This window comes from Ipomoea nil, unplaced genomic scaffold (assembly GCF_001879475.1).
Source record: "Ipomoea nil cultivar Tokyo-kokei standard unplaced genomic scaffold, Asagao_1.1 scaffold0444, whole genome shotgun sequence".
NCBI classification, from domain to species: domain Eukaryota; kingdom Viridiplantae; phylum Streptophyta; class Magnoliopsida; order Solanales; family Convolvulaceae; genus Ipomoea; species Ipomoea nil.
Genome location: NW_017616872.1, coordinates 165,274 through 172,504, shown reverse-complemented (window position 1 = coordinate 172,504; position 7,231 = coordinate 165,274).

Below are 7,231 nucleotides of genomic sequence, written 5' to 3'. Positions count from 1 at the left end.
TATCTAGACCCTACTCAGCATATATAATAAGAGTATTTCCTAATGAAAGGAGAGAGGTTAAACAAGAAAAGACTACTTTAATTGGAAATCACTGTTGGAAATTATGGAATTTCCGACTACCTAAAAGTGATTTTAAATCAAGTCGAAAGCAAAAAGTGATTGGAAATAACTGATAAGATTTTTTTTTTCCATGGCTGATATTCGATCTAAACTATATATTTTTTTCCCCTTCACCTTAAGTTCTATTTTCCATGACTGCTAATGATGCAAATACTCAACCTACTGTCTCCCCCACTCTAGTCAATCCGGTACCTAATGTTGAAGGTGCTAATACCATTCCTAATCATCTTGAACCTAGCCAACCACTAATTGTGGTTACATTTCATAACATTCAAAAACTCACTTCCTCCAACTATCTCACATGGAAAATTCAGCTTGAAGCCATTCTTATTGGCTATGATCTTAAACATTTTATTGATGGCAGTAAACTCATCCCAACTGCTACTATCACTGTGCAAGATCGCGTACTTCCAAATCCTGCTTATTCCACTTGGATACGCCAAGATAAGCTCTTTTTTGGCGCTATAGCTGGTACTTTGTCCTCAGCTGTCGGGCCTCTCATTTCGAGTGCCCAAACTTCTCACGAGGCATGGAATATCCTAGCAAATACTTATGCTCGCCCCACCCGTGGTCACATAAAGCAACTCAAGGATCAACTCAAGAATATCATCAAAGGCGGCTCCACAATTACCGAGTACATACACCAATCAAGAGAGTTGTTGATGAACTTGCCCTTTTAGGAAAACCCATGGAACCTGAAGATATCACAGACAAAATTCTTGATGGTCTGGATTCTGATTACCAATCTGTTATTGATGCTGTTAATGGACGTGACTCCATCATCTCGTTTGAAGAGTTGCATGAAAAGTTAATTAACAAAGAACTTGCTCTACACCGTGCAACTCCTCCTACCACGTTTCCAGCTACAGCTCATCCCACTCAAACTCGACTAGTAAGCAATTTTCAGACTCGGCAACCCTCATATCCCCGCTTCACCAACAATTCATCCCGGCCTGCTCCAAAACCCTTTCTTGGTCGCTGCCAGTGGTGTAATGTTCAAGGTCATGTTCTTTTTCATTGTTCTGTCTTTCGTGGACAGTACCCAAATATTCAGTTTCCCCCTCGTCCTACACGCAAACAAGAGGTAAAACCACAGGCTCATGTTGCTGCTACCTTACCAGTTGCACCCTCCTGGTTGCTAGACAGTGGTGCCTCCCATCATGTTACCACGGATCTTTCAAATCTTGCTCTTCACACACCATATGATGGTACAGATGAAGTTATGATAGGGAACGGTTCTGGTCTTCCCATCTCACATACTGGTTTTGTTTCTCTCCCTTCTACATCTAAGTCATTTTCCCTTTCTAATGTTTTGTGTGTTCCCACCATGTGTCGAAATGTTATCTCTATTTCACAATTTTGTCGTGATAATAATTCCCTTATTGAGTTCTCACCCACTACCTTTTGTGTTAAGGACATTCAGACGGGGGCACCCCTCCTAACCGGACCATCTAAAAATGGAGTTTATGAGTGGCCGACGTCTCCTAGTGTGTCTACTCATGTCTTCACCACAATGGTTTGTGACAATAATTGGCATCACCGCTTAGGTCATCCCTCCGCTCCCATCCTCGACCAACTATTGGTTCGTTTAGGCATTTCTAATTCTTTTGCTCAGTCACATTGTAATGCATGTCTTAGCAATAAAAGTCATAAACTTCCCTTTAAAAACTCCACTCTTACTACAGCAGAACCGCTTGAGGTTGTGTTCAGTGATGTTTGGACTTCTCCACTACATTCCTTTGATAATTACAAATACTATATTATTTTTGTAGATCACTATACAAAATATGTATGGTTGTATCCACTCAAGCGGAAGTCTGACACATATGATGTGTTTGTACGCTTTAAGTTGATTGTTGAGAAATTTTTTAATAAAACACTTCGAACCATGTACTCTGACAATGGTGGTGAGTACAAAGCCTTGTCATCTTTCTTAACACTAAGTGGCATCTCTCATCTCACCTCTCCGCCACACACTCCCGAGCATAATGGGTATTCGGAGCGTCGACACCGTCACATCGTTGAGACGGGTCTTGCTCTTCTTACCCAAGCCTCCATGCCACTTAGTTACTGGACTCTTGCCTTTTCCACTGCAGTCTACCTCATTAATCGCCTTCCCACACCAACTCTTAACCATCACTCCCCTTACTCTAAACTCTTTGGTAGTGAACCAAAATACTCTAGTCTTCGCAGCTTTGGATGTCTGTGTTATCCATGGCTCAAACCATATACTGTCCACAAGCTTCAGTCTCGTTCATTACCTTGTGTTTTTGTCGGGTACGGGGCATCTCAACATGCTTTTTATTGTTTAGAACCAACTACAAATCGTATATATGTGTCTCGACATGTACGGTTTGTTGAAGCGTGGTTCCCATTTGCACATATTGCTAAAGACCTCTCCCGCCCTTCGTCCTCCAGCGCAGGTGAGTGGTGTTCTATCTCTCTTCCCATCGCCCATTCACCGGCGCAACCACATTACCAAAACATCACACCGCCACCCCTACATAATCTTCCTCCAAATTCCCCTATAACTTCCCCTCTATCACCTATACTCCCCTCACCTCCTACTCAAAATACTCAGTCGTCTCCATCACCATCTCTGCCTGGTTCTACATCCCACTCTTCTCCCTCTAGTTGCTCACAAACGAGTCAAGTTTCATCTCCTGCTACTTCTCCTCCTGACCCACCAGCTTCTGTACCAGTTCCTGCCCCACGTGTGGTTGTCACTCGGTCGAAAAACAACATTTTTAAACCCATTCAAAAACTCAATTTATCAGCTCAAGTTGTTCCTATTGAACCTGTTTCTGTTAAGCAAGCTATGCAGGATCCAAACTGGTTGGCAGCCATGAAGGATGAGTTTGCAGCGTTAGCTCATAATGAGACTTGGGATCTTGTCCCCCCCGATCCATCTCACAATCTGGTGGGTTGCAAATGGGTCTTCCGCCTCAAGTATCATCCAGATGGGTCCATTGCTCGATACAAAGCTAGACTGGTTGCCAAAGGCTTTCATCAGCGACCAGGGCTTGATTATACTGAGACTTTCAGTCCGGTTGTTAAACCATCGACTGTTCGGCTGGTCTTAAGTCTAGCTATTACTCATGGGTGGGTAACTCGTCAGTTGGACATTAACAACGCATTTTTGAATGGAACTTTGAATGAAGATGTGTTCATGACTCAGCCTCCCGGTTTTATTGATCGTACACTACCTCAGCATGTGTGTCGGTTACGAAAGTCGTTGTATGGTCTGAAACAAGCCCCTCGGGCTTGGTACACTGAGCTGCGTTATTACCTTCTGCAGATTGGTTTTAAAAATTCGAAGGCAGATACTTCATTGTTTTACTATACTCATCACTCGGACTCTGTCTATGTCCTTGTGTATGTTGATGATATAATTGTAACCGGCAAACATGAAAAATCTGTTTGCTCCTTTATTTCTTGTCTAGCTCGCAGGTTTTCTTTAAAGGATCTTGGTTCTCTTTCCTTCTTTCTTGGTGTTGAAGTGTCTCCTTGCTCTCACGGCCTCTTTCTCAACCAAAGGAAGTACATTTATGACATACTTTGTCGTGAGGGGATGGCGGATGCTAAACCTGTGGCCACACCTATGGCTATTTCTCCTCCACTACATCTTACAACCGGACACACTCTTTCGAACCCGTCTGAGTTTCGGGCACTAGTTGGGAGCTTGCAGTATTTGTCATTGACCAGACCAGATGTAGCATTCGTTGTTAATAAACTTTCTCAATTTCTGGCAGCACCAACCGTAGACCATTGGGCGGCACTGAAACGTTTGCTTCGATGTTTATGCGGAACTTTGGATCATGGTATTTTCCTTTCTGCTGATTCACCGGTGCAACTTCATGCTTACTCTGATGCTGATTGGGCTGGTGACAAGCATGATTACCGCTCTACAGGAGCTTATATTGTCTACTTAGGACGTAATCCTATCTCGTGGAGTTCTAAGAAACAGCGAACTGTTGCCCGTTCCTCTACGGAGGCCGAATATCGCACTGTTGCTGGTACTGCTGCGAAACTTGCTTGGATTTCATCTCTCCTGAGCGAGCTTGGTTTTTCTCTCCCGGAGAAACCAATTATTTATTGCGATAATCTTGGCGCAACCAGTCTCTGTGCAAACCCAGTTTTTCATTCTCGTATGAAGCATGTTGCTCTTGACTTTCACTTTATTCGTGAGCGTGTCCAGAGTGGTGCACTTCGTGTTTCTAATATTGCAAGTGATGATCAGCTGGCTGATGCTCTTACGAAGCCTCTACCACGGCGCCGCTTTCAGCTTCTGGTGTCCAAGATTGGCCTCGCCGGACGGCTGTCCATCTTGCGGGGGCATGATAAGAGATAATATAGTGCTTGGTTGTTGTTAGTTTGTTAAGTTTGTTTCGTATTTATTGCTGTGGTTACCTTGAGTTTAGTAGTTTTAGTTTCACCTTTGTAGTATAAATATCTCTTCTGAATACTGTAAATTCATCACTTCTTTACCAATTCACAATAACAACAAAGGTTTTTTCGAATACCAAAAGTGGTCGGAACAAGACTTTCAACTTGATTTAAGATCATTTTCAGGTGGTCGGAAATTCCATAATTTCCAGCAATGAATTCTCTATAAAGAATTTCAGATTCAAGATATACTCTAAATCTCTCTCAAGACAATTCATCTTTGACATTGATCTAAATTCATCTTGTTAGAAACTCAATCGTGATTTAATCACTTATTTGGACCATATCCCATATTAATTGTCGTGCAGTGGTGGATGAATCCTGAAGTCGGACGGTTGCTGTGAAGCTATTGTGCATACTGAGTGGGTATTATATAGTATGGTGTTCATCAATTACTAGCGAGATTGTATCTCTTACTGTCTGTTTAAGCACTATGTGATATAGTGGATTGAATTCACCATTAATGTTCCCCCGAATATAGATGCAAATTGCATCTAACTTGGTCAACAAATTATGCGTTGATTATATTTCTTTATCGTTTTTGATTTACGTTTGTTGCATATTCAAATATATGAACTATTAACAAGTTACTCAAACCGTGAAATAGTAAATGAAATTGAATGATTAATTCTAGAGAATTAAATTAACCTATGTAAGAGAAACAATGAAATCGCAGTTGGTATAAGAGCTTTTAAATCTATATTGATTTGATTTGTTGGGAATGTGTCGCAATTCATGTTTCTTGAATTATTTCTTGCTTAATTGATAAGTTCACTATGAATATTCAGTTTCTTTGGAACCTTGCCTCTATTTCTTGGTTCTGTTATGTTTCATATTGTGTTAATAGTATGGAGAATAACATGCATCCCTATGAGATGGCCTGGATGGCACCAACTATGCATTTTGAAGCATAACATGCGGCAGCTGACTTCAATAACAAAGCGCTAAATTCCATTATGAGCTCTCTTAATGAATCTATATTTACTCTTGTTACAAGTTTCACTGAAGCTAAAAGAACATGGGAGAATCTCCAAACTCTATTTGAAGGCACGGATCGGAGGATGTAAAGCAATCGAAAAGAATGAGTACGTGAGGAAGAAATTATTTTTAAAAATTCATAATTGTGTTCAACATCGATCTTACAAACAGAGTTAGTATTCTTGAAGAACCATTCTCGAAAGTCAAGATTGTCAAGAAGATACTTCTTTCACTTCCGAAACAATTCCAGATGAATGAAGGTAACCACTATCTTAGAAAATCCTAGATCGAAGAATCAACGTATAGGAAAACTCATGGGAAATCTGTTAGATATACAAATAGTCTAACTATAATAAACCATAGTATACGAGGAACCTGACCTCGTATAATAGCGAAAGCGTAGCCGTGTTGATCTCCAGCCATAGTTGATGTTCCTGTTGTGTTGCCTCTTAACGGTAGCCATGTTTTGCCTTAGACCTGACTCAGAACCCGCGGTCTGAGTACCGTAACTGAATGTGCTAACATCCAACATCGTGTATCCCATCAATCCAGGATTATATTAGTATCTACTGAGCGGTCTGAGTACCGTAACTGAATGTGCTAACATCCTGTATCCCATCAATCCAGGATTATATTAGGCACAGAGTTTGGTTGACTAACAACTACTAGTTATTAAGTCAAACCAGACCACTTAATAAGCCTAGTCAACTTGCACCACTTAATTAAGGCCCTAATATATAATATATATTATTAGGGAAAATCTTACATTCTCCCACTTGGTGCAAGTACTAGCACAACCTTCATCAAAGAACAAAACACAAGAATCATAGTGACACGTCTCTATTTAATCAGAGTAATATCCACTATGGTCACATGCATTTTAATTCTCCAACTTAGGTCCTTAATGAACAAACCCTATGTTTATTCTCGGTACCTTAAGGGATGTTTCTCAAAATACATTATGTGCACAACTGAAAGAGAAAACGCATCCAAATTGTACAAAAGAGTACACTGTACTGTATGATCTCTAAAACTTTATAAGCATGCCTTAAGTAGAGATCTCTTAATGTTAGCATAATCCTAACTATATTCCATGACTTCTTTATAAGTTAACTTTAAATACTATCTCTAACAGCTAAGAGCTTGGAGTTAACACGTCTGTTACTCCCACTCATCAAAAATAGCCAAAAGATAGTCAAGTCACAAAAGCATTCCAATAACTTAGACAATAAACCAAAGGTCTAAGTCCATAAATTTGGAATCTTAATCATACACCATAACTTCCCAAATAACTTCAATGTCCATTTTAAATGAACTGAACATAACGAGTCTTATATGTCTCACAAAATTGTTCTGAGCCTTACAAATCAAAATGGTCCAGGATCAATTTTGAAGAAACTAAAGACCCTATTCTTCACTAAAGAATTTATTAAATTACAGTGCACCACAAGTTAAATGCTTTTGTTATAATAAATTCCTTAATATTGTTGCAACATTTTCATAAATATGTTGTACAACCAAATGTTCAATAATTTGAACTTATGAATTTATATGAACAAATACAAGATTAATACTTGTGAAATCTTTTGGACTTATTGTCTAACATACAACTCAATTTGGAATGTATGAATACAATAATTAAATCCAAAAACTTTAGTGGAATATCTTAATGATCTTTTGCTAAATG